This window comes from Schistocerca nitens, chromosome 7 (assembly GCF_023898315.1).
Source record: "Schistocerca nitens isolate TAMUIC-IGC-003100 chromosome 7, iqSchNite1.1, whole genome shotgun sequence".
In the NCBI taxonomy this organism is placed as follows: domain Eukaryota; kingdom Metazoa; phylum Arthropoda; class Insecta; order Orthoptera; family Acrididae; genus Schistocerca; species Schistocerca nitens.
Genome location: NC_064620.1, coordinates 505309631 through 505324625, shown reverse-complemented (window position 1 = coordinate 505324625; position 14995 = coordinate 505309631).

Sequence of the window (14995 nt, the reverse complement as noted above, 5' to 3'; positions counted from 1 at the left end):
CTGTGCTTACGGACCTCCTTTCGTATTCTTTTCGAACTGCGAGAGTGCGACATTTCGTTGTGCAACGACGTATATATATATAAAAGGTTCAAATGGCTCTGAGCACTATGGGACTTAACATCTGAGGTCATCAGTCCCCTAGAACTTAGAACTACTTAAACCTAACTAACCTAAGGACATCACACACATCCATGCCCGAGGCAGGATTCGAACCTGCGACCGTAGCGGTCGCGCGGTTCCAGACTGTAGCGCCTAGAACCGTAGAGCCACACCGGCCGGCGACTTTTACAAGTATAGTTTTCATACTCTTATTTTTCTTCACCAGCTGCTGTAATCACCGTCTGTCACGATCACTCAACATACACTTTCGTCCGCGTGACCTAGCTGATGATGTTTTCGCACTTTCCCTTTATACGCTATAAATCTTCCATGAGGTGCCCCTTGAAACACATTGGCTCCCATGGTTACGGAAGCACCTACCATAAGAGCATCAACAACTTGCACACGTTCGAGTTCACTTATCTCCGGCATAACTCACTCACAACTGCACAGAACATTTTTCGACCACGACTGGCATTTGCAACGTATTGAACACACTGCTCAGGTGGCTTTCGTTGTCAGTTAAAACAGCGCAATCTGCAGGCTTGTCTGGGATCTGCATTTATATTCAAACAAACATTTCTGGTGGTGTTTTAATATTTTTGTCCAACTCCTGTATATGAGGACAATATAATTACATCCGCATCCCCGACTGAACTGAGAGCTTCTACTGTCGTAAAATTCGATGTGATTCGCAGTATTGGTACAAACTGTACAATGATGGTTCCAGGAAGTGTGCTTCTGCATGAGCTGCCTTTCTTAATGACCATGACCAACAGTATGTGGACAATCCTTCCTGGTGGCAATAGAAGTTTCGATATTAACCGTAGAGCTGTGTGCCATTCATCAAAGTATTCTGTACGTAGTCGACTTTTAAATCGATAAAGTTCTAATAGGTGCTGGTTCGACGAGAGCCCTACAATCTCTTAAGGGGAGACGGAAGGCAAGTGGGGTTCAAAACTTCGATTTTTAGATTTTAGCGTATTTGAAATGCCTGGTCTTTCCTGTGTGAAACAGTTCTTGTTTTATATAGAAACGACAATTTTTTCGTGAGATGTGATAGTTTTCCTGACGCTCTGTGCAATCTGGGGGACGGTGACAGCAAGGCCTATGACCGGGTATGTGCAGAACAACCCTATGGTCCTAAGGTCACAATTTCTAAATTAGAGTGCATTGGGCATGTCCAGAAGAGAATGGGGTCCAGGTTGAGAAGATTATTGAAAGAAAAGTCAAAAATAGTATTGGAAGATGGTAAGAAGATAGGTGGTAAAGGTGACAAATGTTGAAATAGATTACAGAATTATTATGGCTTGGCCATAACAAGAAATGTAGGGAATTTAGAAAACATGAAAAAAGCTGTATGGGATATCTTTTTCCATAAGCTTTCCACAAATGAAAACCCAGTGCATGGTCTTTTCCCCAATAATCATGACACTTGGTGCAAGTACAGGAGAAGTGCCAGATAAGACTACAAACATTCTTTAACTGCATCAGTGATGAATGAAATTAAAGCCATATTTATAGAATTTTGTAAAGATACCTTGTTGAAGAAATGTCTTCATGGGAAAACCCAAAATTTAAATGAATGTGTGAATTCTGTCATTTGGAACTGATTACCGAAAACTATATTTGTTCAGCTTACAACTCTCAAATTTTGTGTTTATGATGCTATTTTATGCTTCAGTGATGGTGTAATTAAAAAACTGGATGTTTTCGAATTATTGGACGTAAAATCTAGTGGAAATACTGAAAAATCCTTGGTGCAAATAGGTAAAGAGAGAGTCCGCAAAGCAGATATTGCTAATTTAAAATGCACAAAAGAAGCCAGACAGAAAAGAAGAGGGACCAAGAGAAGAAAAGGTCAGTATGATTCAGATGATCCTCAGCATGGTGCATGAAAATATTAGTGGTAAGTAATTCTCATCAATAACTATACTAGAATTTCAATACTAAACTTCAAAGGGATTTTTCTCAAAATTACATTTTTTTTTACTTTCTGGTACCATTATTTGATAAACTAATGGGGTTAGAAACAGGAAGTTTGGTCAATTTGTACTGCAGATGGTAATAAGATATTACAAGTACATTGAGAACCAGCAAACAATCAGAAACTGGTTTATAATAATTAATGTACAAAAAAAGTTAAATTTTAGTAGTTAAAGAATAAATTTTTTCATCAAAACCATAAGAGGTATTATGTTCATTTTACTTGAGGCATATATATATATATATATATATATATATATATATATATATATATATATATATATATGCAGTAAAAATTTCATTGTTTTATCATTTATAGTTCTTTTGAAAAGTGTACCTATTCTAAGGGCAAAATAGCATTGGCAGAACAGGGATAGAAATTGTCTTCCGTCTCCCCTTAACTATGGCAGCCGAAGAAAAAACTGGATCCCTTGGCACATGGTATGCTTAGAAGTCTCAATCGAGCAAAGGAGCTGTGTCAGTTGAGTCATGTACAATGGATACGGTAACACGCTGGAATTAGGAACAACGAACGTGCAGTCTGACTGGCGAAAATGGTGCAGCACCGCTATACCTCTGCCTCACTGGTAGAAGAGCCATTACATTGCACTGTGAGAAGTACCCTCTGTCACGCCCTTCGTAGTATTTATTTTTAATCAATAGATACGATTATTGGACATAATGATACGAACAGGACATCGGTCCAACTTCGTTACAAAATAATTGAAGGAGATGATTAATAAACGAAGTACATTAGTCTGACTGAGCCATGACAATAAAAGCCACAAAATTTTAACACAAAATCCAAATACACTCCTGGAAATTGAAATAAGAACACCGTGAATTCATTGTCCCAGGAAGGGGAAACTTTATTGACCCATCCCTGGGGTCAGATACATCACATGATCACACTGACAGAACCACAGTCACATAGACACAGGCAACAGAGCATGCACAATGTCGGCACTAGTACAGTGTATATCCACCTTTCGCAGCAATGCAGGCTGCTATTCTCCCATGGAGACGATCGTAGAGATGCTGGATGTAGTCCTGTGGAACGGCTTGCCATGTCATTTCCACCTGGCGCCTCAGTTGGACCAGCGTTCGTGCTGGACGTGCAGACCGCGTGAGACGACGCTTCATCCAGTCCCAAACATGCTCAATGGGGGACAGATCCGGAGATCTTGCTGGCCAGGGTAGTTGACTTACACCTTCTAGAGCACGTTGGGTGGCACGGGATACATGCGGACGTGCATTGTCCTGTTGGAACAGCAAGTTCCCTTGCCGGTCTAGGAATGGTAGAACGATGGGTTCGATGACGGTTTGGATGTACCGTGCACTATTCAGTGTCCCCTCGACGATCACCAGTGGTGTACGGCCAGTGTAGGAGATCGCTCCCCACACCATGATGCCGGGTGTTGGCCCTGTGTGCCTCGGTCGTATGCAGTCCTGATTGTGGCGCTCACCTGCACGGCGCCAAACACGCATACGACCATCATTGGCACCAAGGCAGAAGCGACTCTCATCGCTGAAGACGACACGTCTCCATTCGTCCCTCCATTCACGCCTGTCGCGACACCACTGGAGGCGGGCTGCACGATGTTGGGGCGTGAGCGGAAGACGGCCTAACGGTGTGCGGGACCGTAGCCCAGCTTCATGGAGACGGTTGCGAATGGTCCTCGCCGATACCCCAGGAGCAACAGTGTCCCTAATTTGCTGGGAAGTGGCGGTGCGGTCCCCTACGGCACTGCGTAGGATCCTACGGTCTTGGCGTGCATCGGTGTGTCGCTGCGGTCCGGTCCCAGGTCGACGGGCACGTGCACCTTCCGCCGACCACTGGCGACAACATCGATGTACTGTCGAGACCTCACGCCCCACGTGTTGAGCAATTCGGCGGTACGTCCACCCGGCCTCCCGCATGCCCACTATACGCCCTCGCTCAAAGTCCGTCAACTGCACATACGGTTCACGTCCACACTGTCGCGGCATGCTACCAGTGTTAAAGATTGCGATGGAGCTCCGTATGCCACGGCAAACTGGCTGACACTGACGGCGGCGGTGCACAAATGCTGCGCAGCTAGCGCCATTCGACGGCCAACACCGCGGTTCCTGGTGTGTCCGCTGTGCCGTGCGTGTGATCATTGCTTGTACAGCCCTCTCGCAGTGTCCGGAGCAAGTATGGTGGGTCTGACACACCGGTGTCAATGTGTTCTTTTTTCCATTTCCAGGAGTGTACAACATGAGCGCCAAGGACCCTTACACGCTTTCATTGGTCACACCCGAAGTTACTTCTACATCTATCGATGAATCTCCATTCAAGACAACATGTTGCTCCTTCCTCAGTCCAGTCACAAATTTAGAAACAATCATACGTTCGATAAAAAGCGCAGGTGTTGCACTGAGTGAAATGTTGTTCAGAAGTCAAGAAATACAGCATCTGCCTGACTTCTTTGATCCGTGACTTTAAGGAAGTCATGCGAGAAAAGCGCGAATTGGGTTTCGCATCATTAATGTTTCGGAATCCATGCTGGTTGTTATGGAGGAGATCAGTCTGTTTGAGATACCCCATTACGCTTGGTCTCAGAACGGCTTCAAGGGTTCAACAACAGATGGGTGTCAAGGGCACTGGACGATAATTTTTTGGCTGGCATCTCCTTTCCTTCGTAAACGTGTGTGACCCTTGCTTTATCCCAACTACTGGGCATAGTTTTCTGTTCGAGTGATCTACGGTATATTATCGTCAAAACAAGGGCTGGTTGGTCGTTGCTACGTATACAAGCTACACATTTTGGAAAGACAAAAACCGAATGTTGGGAACTGATTTTCGTTGACAAGTTTACGTGTTAAGACGGGAATCTTCTTTGCTAGCCCGGTCAGCTACCGGTTTTCCGATTGTCTTACAAGAATGGGCTCTTAAATCATCGGTTCCAGTTTCTCAAGTAGTTTGCTCTACGTCTATTTCTCTTCAGTTCAGTATAGGAGATAAACAACTTCCTGGTCAGTCCAATATTTCTTATTCTCTTTCGCTGCACTAAAAATTCGCTCCGTTTAGATCAGTCGACGTTTTTAAAACCAAAAAGAAACCTGACAATCGAAGCACATTTTAAAAACAGCAGATGGTTCACGTGGGAGCAAGTATCTATCGCGAAAGAGGAATTCCGGCAGCTGCAATCGCATTTGTAACATAGATATTGGGGTGTGTATATTACCAACCACAAGTGGTACTGGGAAATCGATTTACTAAAACCGGATTTGAGAGCCCATGTAATCGAAGTGTCAGTAAATACTCCAGTACGGATTCTGCACATGCGAGTGTAGCTGCTGGAATCCTTCTTCCGTGGCCGATGTTCACTCTCATGTAAACGGTCTACCGCTTTTAAGAAGTTCTCAGTTCTTTCTTTCCGTCTTACTATTAAAAATTTTGGGTAACTTTCACAAAGCGATTTCACGTGGAGTGAAGAAAAGAGGGAGTATTCAGCTCAGCAGAAAGTTATTCATTTCTTTTATTTTTATTGAACTCAAGCACTATTGATATTTCTTAGATGGAAGCTGATACATAAATGGTTATATTATACTGCATCGACAAAACAGAACTGATTGGCAATAGCCCTACATTCAGAAAAGCTGCATAATTTATAAACTGTCTCTCTTAGAGTGGAAAAGGTTCTTGTTCACAATCAGTGGCTAGTGACAAAATACTTGCTAATTCCGTGAGCAGGAATATAAATGTTTGTTCACTCATTCGGAGGTTTACTAGACGTTTCAAATCTGGCAAACGTTAGAGTTCAATAATGTACCACCAGTGATCACATTGTATTTTCCTCCACAACGCACATAAATTAAGTGGTTTGATATGACAGTTTCTAAGGCATTAATTGGCGCGGATAGTATGTTTAAATATCTATTCTTGTACAGTCTCCTTCTCCTTACGAGTTCACCGACATCCACAAGAAAAACGTTCTCTTTATTAAAAATGTAACGATAAGTACTGATCAGCCCACTTCACTGTGCTGACGAAATCAGACACTTTTCGTGTATAATAACCGACGCTTGGAAAACCGCTTTTTGATTGCACTAGGAAAACCGATTCAGGTCTAACACATACATTCGTCAGCGAAAATCAATTCCCGAAATCCAGTTTTTTGTCTTACACACGTTGAGTAAGATGAAAACATGCTTCCATCATTCCAGATATGTGTAGAGGAACCAAGTGAAATGTACTGGTTTAATTCAATGGATCATGATTGAGGTCTTTCGCTATGATATGGAACGAGTTGGTTTTGCAATTGTAGTACACTTAGAGAAAATACGCTCACATTCTGAAGATTTACATGTTTATCTTCAGCTACTTTTCTATATGCCTACTTCCTTGCCTGTCTGTCTGTTCGATTCAGATTTTGCTATTGATCCTAAACCAACTACAAGATGAGCTACAGACTTGAAATTTTGAACGTAGCTCAGAACTGGATGACAGTGCAACATTAACTCTCATTCTTATCGGTCTGTCCGGTATGGTTGGGGTGGTAGTGAAAAAGGTTGGTAGTGCTTGACATCTAGACTGCTCTGTATGACAGGCATGTTGTGCAGGTAGTATCAGAAAGTGTTTTGGGATGAAGATGTGTGGACAGGTGTAGTTGACCAGAGAGAGGGGGAGGTGGAAATGGATAGTGCGAGGATGGAGGATGAGGTGGACAGAGAGAGATGAGGGCAGAGGACATGTAAAGATAGAGGTCAGAGGAGGAGATGGAGGAAGAGAGTGGGAGAGAGGAGATGGACAGACAGAGAGGAGGAAGAGGAAATAGAGAGAGAGGGGGTGTAGGAGAAGGTGGATAGAGAGACTGGGGAGGTGAAGATTGGCAGATCAAGAAGGAAGCTTGAGGTGGGCTGAGAGAGGGGGGAAAGAGGAGATGGAGAGGGTCAGGGGGGTGGACAGAAAGAGGGGCATGAGCAGGATTGTGCAATATACGTGATATACACGCACAAGGGCGAAGCTGCACATATAAATCTAGTATTGAAATAAAAATATTAGAAGAAATGATATAAAATTAATTTTGCTCGCTTAAGCAAATTGCTATGTTATTGGTAGCTAGGTGTAACATTATTCTGTTTCATACTGGAGAATTGTAATTAATCTGACAGTATTCCGAGAGCTGCAGTGCAGGTTGCATCGGTTTATTATTCCTGTTATTTCCTGTTATAAATATAATAATCGAAAGACGGTTGAAAAATATTGACTCCCTCGGCTTCACGGCACATAGAATCAAAGTATTAAATTAAGTAGGCAAATAAAAGAAAACTTAGCCCGTCCACCGTTCGCTGCTTTTCTCGGAAAGTGAAGAGTGGTTGACTACTACAAAAAATCACAAGTATTCTTCTTTTGATCCTAATTTTTTGAAACTATGCTCAAAAGTCGTGTTGTAATTGGGTTTCATATGACTGCTTGGATATTACGGGAAGTCCGTGCTAAGAGGTGAAAACTGAGTTTTTCAAGGGCTTCAAGCAGATAAAAACATGTTATATAGACACAGCCAGGAGATCAGCCGCTTTCTGTTTTCATTGTAAGCTCTGAATGAACTGTCAAATTTTCTTATTATATTATATCGTAAGTTTGTTGTGGCTCCTCCCGTCTTTAATCTTTTAAAGGATATGGAGCATTGTACTTCATTGATGCTGCACTTTGTAAAATACTGACAGGCTAGGGATGGCGCCACTCCGTTATATAACTGATGTCCGATGTTGATAATGAGAAACTACCATATCGACCAGATGGGTCAAGTTTTGCAAACTGCATGTACATGCATACCACCTAATAGGACATACTACATGGTAGAATGTACGCTATTGTCGAGGCAATGCTGTATCAGTTATTATACAATGTATTTGTTGCTCGTTTCTGTCAGTTTTGTTATTAAAATAGAACTGATCACTCTTCCCTATTTTGTAAATAATAGCAATATTTCAAAGCAGTGCCAATTTCACGAATAAAAATCACTCGTTCCTGAAAAAGTATTTATTCAATAATGAAAAAATTTAGCACTCTGCCATGGCTAATTGATATTTCGGGTTTTTAACTTATTATTAGTAAAAATAAAAACACCTGTAATAACCCAGAGCAAACAAAGATCTACAACACCGGTATCGATATTAACCGGTCGGTTTTTCCATCCCTACCGCGAGTGGCGCCAAAGGCGCCCAAGAGCATAAATTTAAAACATGATAGGAAGAGCTCAAGGACAGGTAACTAATGTCTGATTGAGGAGGGAGGCTAAATGATATATCGCTTGTGTGGAAAAATCTTCTCCAACCGGCCCTGGGTGTAGAGAAAACAGCAGTTGAGCATTTAGGCTTACAAACGGCAAACAGAGCGTCCAGTGAGATTGATGATCCATGGTATGGATGTAAGACCGTTTCAGATTAGGAGGCTTCAAAGTAGGCTTGGCCTCATCGCGATGAGACGCCTTTCAAAGTACCTAGATATATAATGTAACTTATTCTGAGCACAGAATCAACTGAGACGCAATTGGGAGATAAGTGGGCGCTTTAAAATATTCCGCCAACTGTAAATGAAGCATGAGAGTTTCTTAGTCTAATATCGCAAGTATTTGCAGTTCATCAGCCATTGTTAAATAATAATAATAATAATAATGGCGTGTGACAAGGGCCTCCCGTCGGGTAGACCGCTCGCCTGGTGCAAGTCTTTCGATCTGACGCCACTTCGGCGACTTGCGCGTCAATGGGGATGAAATGATAATGATTAGGACAACACAACACCCAGTCCCTGAGCTGAGAAAAATCTCGCACCTAGTCGGGAATCGAACCCGGGCCCTTAGGATTGACAGTCCGTCGCGCTGACCACTTTTTTTTTTTTTTTTTTTTTTTGTAGTTGCGGACGTCGCATGATATAAGGTCAAGTTCGTTTGTTGATCCTTTCACTCAGTTTTTTTATCACAGGGGGCAACCAGCCACTCAGCTACCGGGTGCGGACAGCCATTGTTAAAATATTTATTTGCCATCAGGTAACCCAAATATTCAGAATAACACTTTCGCATAGCTGTACACGTAAGGCCTTGTGAAACACATCTGCCTCTCTCACTATTTTCCAAAAGCCAGAATACTGGACGAACGTTTAAATACAAGCGTTCCATGTGAAACTATCACGTCAAAAATTCATCAGAGAATCTCAAAATTTTGTCGTACAAGAATTAAATATGCAGAAGAAGGAAGAATACTAAAAAGGTGTTAACCCTTAAAAAAGGGGCACCAAAGTCACAAAAGTGTTTATTTCATGTTTTCTAAGCATGATAGGTCATTTACAATCACTCAATTTACATACAGCGGAATTGTGATCTTAATCTTAGCTCTGTCTCTTGCGTCTTCGTAAATATCCAGACACCAGCTAGTTCTGGTTACGATGAGTTTTCGAACACTTACCCTCCAATAGTATTATCGAAGAATTCCCTCAAACGTTGCCTTATCAGCTCATTTGATCATAATACTTCTGTAGCAACATATCTCTGGCGAATCCAGATTCCAAAGTTGTGGAACCATTTAGGAAGGCACTCCAATCCTACTCATTTAGAAGGCTTTATTACTAACTTCATGGCCGGCCGGAGTGGCCGTGCGGTTCTAGGCTCTATAGTCTGGAACCGCGAGACCGCTACGGTCGCAGGTTCGAATCCTGTTTCGGGCATGGATGTCTGTGATGTCCTTAGGTTAGTTAGGTTTAAGTAGTTCTAAGTTCTACGGGACTGATGACCTCAGATGTTAAGTTCGATAGTGCTCAGAGCCATTTGAACCATTTTTTATTAATTTCATGCCTGTTAAATTGGGTTCCTAAAATACGAGTACTTCTCCTTCTACTGATGTTACTGTTTGCTCGTGAATTCTATTTCTTTTATCTATTTTAGTCCATCGAGTCACAAATACGACTCTTTGAGGAGTTAGTCTTCAGTATTAATCTATATCTCTTCTTCATTAGTGCACGCTATTAGATTTGGTTTGCATACATTTATTTTCTTATTGATGTGTCCAAAGAAAACGTCATTTTCAAAAGAGTTAATCGGCACGAGAAAATGTAGGAAATCACAGTAAATGACCACCAAGACCGCACTACAAAGTGAAACTGTTCTGTCTGTGTAGGAAATCAATACTCTTTGCTTCGAAGATGCAACTGATAATGACTAGTGATACGTTGGACCCACAATCACTTTCCTTAGGATATAATGAGTGCTATTTTGCCGAATTTTACAACATAGTGACAGAGGAACGACATTTAGACCCTCTTTTGCAATCCTGGTTCACCGAATGCCACAAAACCAGACAGATTCAGCAGCGTGGAATATGACAAAGCGTTATTTCATGGCTTTTACGATGGCTCCAGGACACAGGTTACGTTTGTACCATGTATGCACGAGAGTTGCCAAAAGCGTCAACTCCACAACATGACAGATGCTAACCTCAACAGCACGATTAAATCCAATCTGTTCCCATGACAATTGCAGCGATATGTAAAACTTAAGGACCAAAGTAATTATCGCATGATGTGTTACTGCCAAGTAACATAGATCATGATACCTGGATCGTACACAGAAAGAACTCCTACAGTATAGAACAGAAGGTAACTGAAAGAAATACATAGTGAGGCGAACAGAAACGACGCTTTCATTCGAAGATAATAATTACACTGAACTCATTGCTAGTCATGATGGTTCTCTGGACAATTCAGAAGGCGGAGCATAGGTCTGAAGAGGGTGTGTGGTCACGACGACGCCAGTGCATGCTCTACAAAGTGCTTCCATTGTGGTCACAAGTTAGATGGCTGCTGTTTCACATGAGTGTTCTGCAATACGCCTCCACACCACATCCCACACGTCCGCAATGGGATTTAAGTCTGGGAAATGGGCAGGCCATTCCATCCGCTGCATATCCTCTCGTTCCAAGAGTTTCGCCACCTGCGCTGTTGTATGTGGTTGCACGTTGTCATCCACTGAAATGAAATCAGGGCTGAATGCATCCCTGAGAAGACGCACGTGGCGTACGAACATAATGTCACAACCATGTTGACAAGTCAGTGAACCATCATGTTCAAAGATTTGGAGGTCAGTACGCCCAAGCAACTTCATGCCTCCCCACACCATAGCACCCAGAACACAAAAACTGTCAAGTTCCACAATGATCCCAGGTGCATTAAACGTTCCCATCTCTCGTCATATGAGGGTATGTCCTGCATTGCTTCCTTCTGTCATTGTTGTATTTGTCACTGCATGACTCTTGGTATTCACTATCATACCAGACCGTAACTCTCCCCTCATATGAACTGCCTTCACATTAAACCTATTCGAAATATACGCCCCAATGAATTAAAATTTATGTTTCAAACTTTGGATTTGTCTTTTTAATGCATTCATACTACTGCTTCCTTAAATTAACCTGCATACTTCGCAATAGTATTTGTCTTTTTAGTGCATTCATACTACTGCTTCCTTAAATTAACCTGCATACTTCTTAAGTCACAGAGTCTCCAGTTCACATATGTTCTTTATAGCAAAACATTTGAACTTCTATCAGTCCCGATTCAGCATCAAGAAGAATGTGAGAAAATATTTTAGTGCAGTCTTACCATTACGATGTGCCTGTGCATAAACGAGGTTTCATGAAATCACGCCAACACACTAAATAGAAGCACCCACAAATAGTGCAAGTAAAATACAGATGTGTGTCAGCAAACTTGTTTGTAATTAGTGAAAAACACAGCACTGGAAACAAACTGTAACATCAGGAATTGTGAAATGACATATCTCAGAAGAATAAATGCAATATTTGCTCAGTAAAGTATGTTTTCAGAGTAAATGAAATATCTGTTATTAATGGAGATTGACTCAAATTTGAAATTCCAGCATCAATAATAGTAGCCTGTGAAAACAGTTCCAATATCCAGCTAATATACCACATACAAGGCTGCTAACTGTTTCAGCCAAGTCATAAATGTCCCCCAAATTCACCATCTTTTAGCTCATAAAGACAGCAATTTGACAAAATAAAAATCTTTTAAAACTCTGATAAGCAAGGATGTAACACTTTTACTAGTATTTGGAAATCCTTCACACCCTTCATTACACTAAGTAATTTCACATATTACTTACCACGAAATGCAAAAACAAAAATCATAAATTAGAAGTAGAACATCGCACAAAGTAAATGTACTTGCAGCCAACAAGACACAAATAGGTTACGCACGGCATATTGCAGTTGACAGTTAGTGGATGCAATGCAGCCAGATATTAAATAGTGAGGAAGCCTGAGATGACCGAATAGTGTTTTCACATATACAAAAGGGCTTTACACTGGCCTGAAAACACGTAATAGCTACAGAACTTGAATTATACTGAGTAATGTTCTCATACATGCCTAAACAGATGTGCAAAAATTCAGAATCAGGATTTGATGATAGTTCACTAGTCCAGCAGACGAGTAATCAGAAAAACAAAAATCCAGATCCTGCCAGGAAACTGACATCTAAGCCTCGTGCCTTTCGTTTAAGATTCATATTACATGCAAATACATATCTTGAAACGCGCCCCGAATAAATGCTCTCTTCTAAGCAAAATTCAGTCCAATGAGCTAATGTGATTACGCTATATGATTACGCTTTTGTAAAAGAAAAAAAAACAATAGAAATAAAGTGAGTAGTTCATTTCACACAGCATAATGATAATGATTAGTATATGAGTATAGTTAATTGACTGAACAATTAAATTTTTCAGTAAAGAACTGGCCTCTGACTATTGCAACAACATCTTTATTGAAACCAGCTGAACAGTTCATAGAATTCGTTTTGAAATTGGCAAGTCCAACGATTCGAGGGCACCTTCATTGATGGTATCCCAAAAGTTGTTGTAAGATTAAAGATCATTATAACTACGAAGCATCCAGGAACAGAAACCCATGTAACGTTATGTTTTTTGTTAGAAGCGGCGCTTTCATCGGAATGAAAGCTTTTTTTTTTGGTCATCAGTCTACTGACTGGTTTGATGCGGCCCGCCACGAATTCCTTTCCTGTGCTAACCTCTTCATCTCAGAGTAGCACTTGCAACCTACGTCCTCAATTATTTGCTTGACGTATTCCAATCTCTGTCTTCCTCTACAGTTTTTGCCCTCTACAGCTCCCTCTAGTACCATGGAAGTCATTCCCTCATGTCTTGGCAGATGTCCTATCATCCTGTCCCTTCTCCTTATCAGTGTTTTCCACATATTCCTTTCCTCTCCGATTCTGCGTAGAACCTCCTCATTCCTTACCTTATCAGTCAACCTAATTTTCAACATTCGTCTATAGCACCACATCTTAAATGCTTCGATTCTCTTTTGTTCCGGTTTTCCCACAGTCCATGTTTCACTACCATACAATGCTGTACTCCAGACGTACATCCTCAGAAATTTCTTCCTCAAATTAAGGCCGGTATTTGATATTAGTAGACTTCTCTTGGCCAGAAATGCCTTTTTTGCCATAGCGAGTCTGCTTTTGATGTCCTCCTTGCTCCGTCCGTCATTGGTTATTTTACTGCCTAGGTAGCAGAATTCCTAAACTTCATTGACTTCGTGACCATCAATCCTGATGTTAAGTTTCTCGCTGTTCTCATTTCTACTACTTCTCATTAAGTTCGTCTTTCTCCGATTTACTCTCAATCCATACTGTGTTCTCATTAGACTGTTTATTCCGTTCAGCAGATCATGTAATTCTTCTTCACTTTCACTCAGGATAGCAATGTCATCAGCGAATCGTATCATTGTTATCCTTTCACCTTGTATTTTAATTCCACTCCTGAACCTTTCTTTTATTTCCATCATTGCTTCCTCGATGTACAGATTGAAGAGTAGGGGCGAAAGGCTACAGCCTTGTCTTACACCCTTCTTAATACGAGCACTTCGTTCTTGATCGTCCACTCTTATTATTCCCTCTTGGTTGTTGTACATATTGTATATGACCCGTCTCTCCCTATAGCTTACCCCGACTTTTTTCAGAATCTCAAACGGCTTGCGCCATTTTATATTGTCGAACGCTTTTTCCAGGTCGACAAATCCTATGAAAGTGTCTTGATTTTTCTTTAGCCTGGCTTCCATTATTAGCCGTAACGTCAGAATTGCCTCTCTCGTCCGTTTACTTTTCCTAAAGCCTAACTGATCGTCACCTAGCGCATTCTCAATTTTCTTTTCCATTCTTCTGTATATTATTCTTGTAAGCAGCTTCGATGCATGAGCTGCTAAGCTGATTGTGCGATAATTCTCGCACTTGTCAGCTCTTGCCGTCTTCGGAATTGTGTGGATGATGCTTTTCCGAAAGTCAGATGGTATGTCGCCAGACTCATATATTCTACACACCAACGTGAATAGTCATTTTGTTGCCCCTTCCCCCAATGATTTTAGAAAGTCTGATGGAATGTTATCTATCCCTTCTGCCTTATTTGACCGTAAGTCCTCCAAAGCTCTCTTAAATTCCGATTCTAATACTGGATCCCCTATCTCTTCTAAATCGACTCCTGTTTCTTCTTCTATCACATCAGACAAATCTTCACCCTCATAGAGGCTTTCAATGTATTCTTTCCACCTATCTGCTCTCTCCTCTGCATTTAACAGTGGAATTCCCGTTGCACTCTTAATGTTACCACCGTTGCTTTTAATGTCACCAAAGGTTGTTTTGACTTTCCTGTATGCTGAGTCTGTCCTTCCGACAATCATATCTTTTTCGATGTCTTCACATTTTTCCTGCAGCCATTTCGTCTTAGCTTCCCTGCACTTCCTATTTATTTCATTCCTCAGCGACTTGTATTTCTGTATTCCTGATTTTCCCGGAACATGTTTGTACTTCCTCCCTTCATCAATCAACTGAAGTATTTCTTGTGTTACCCATGGTTTC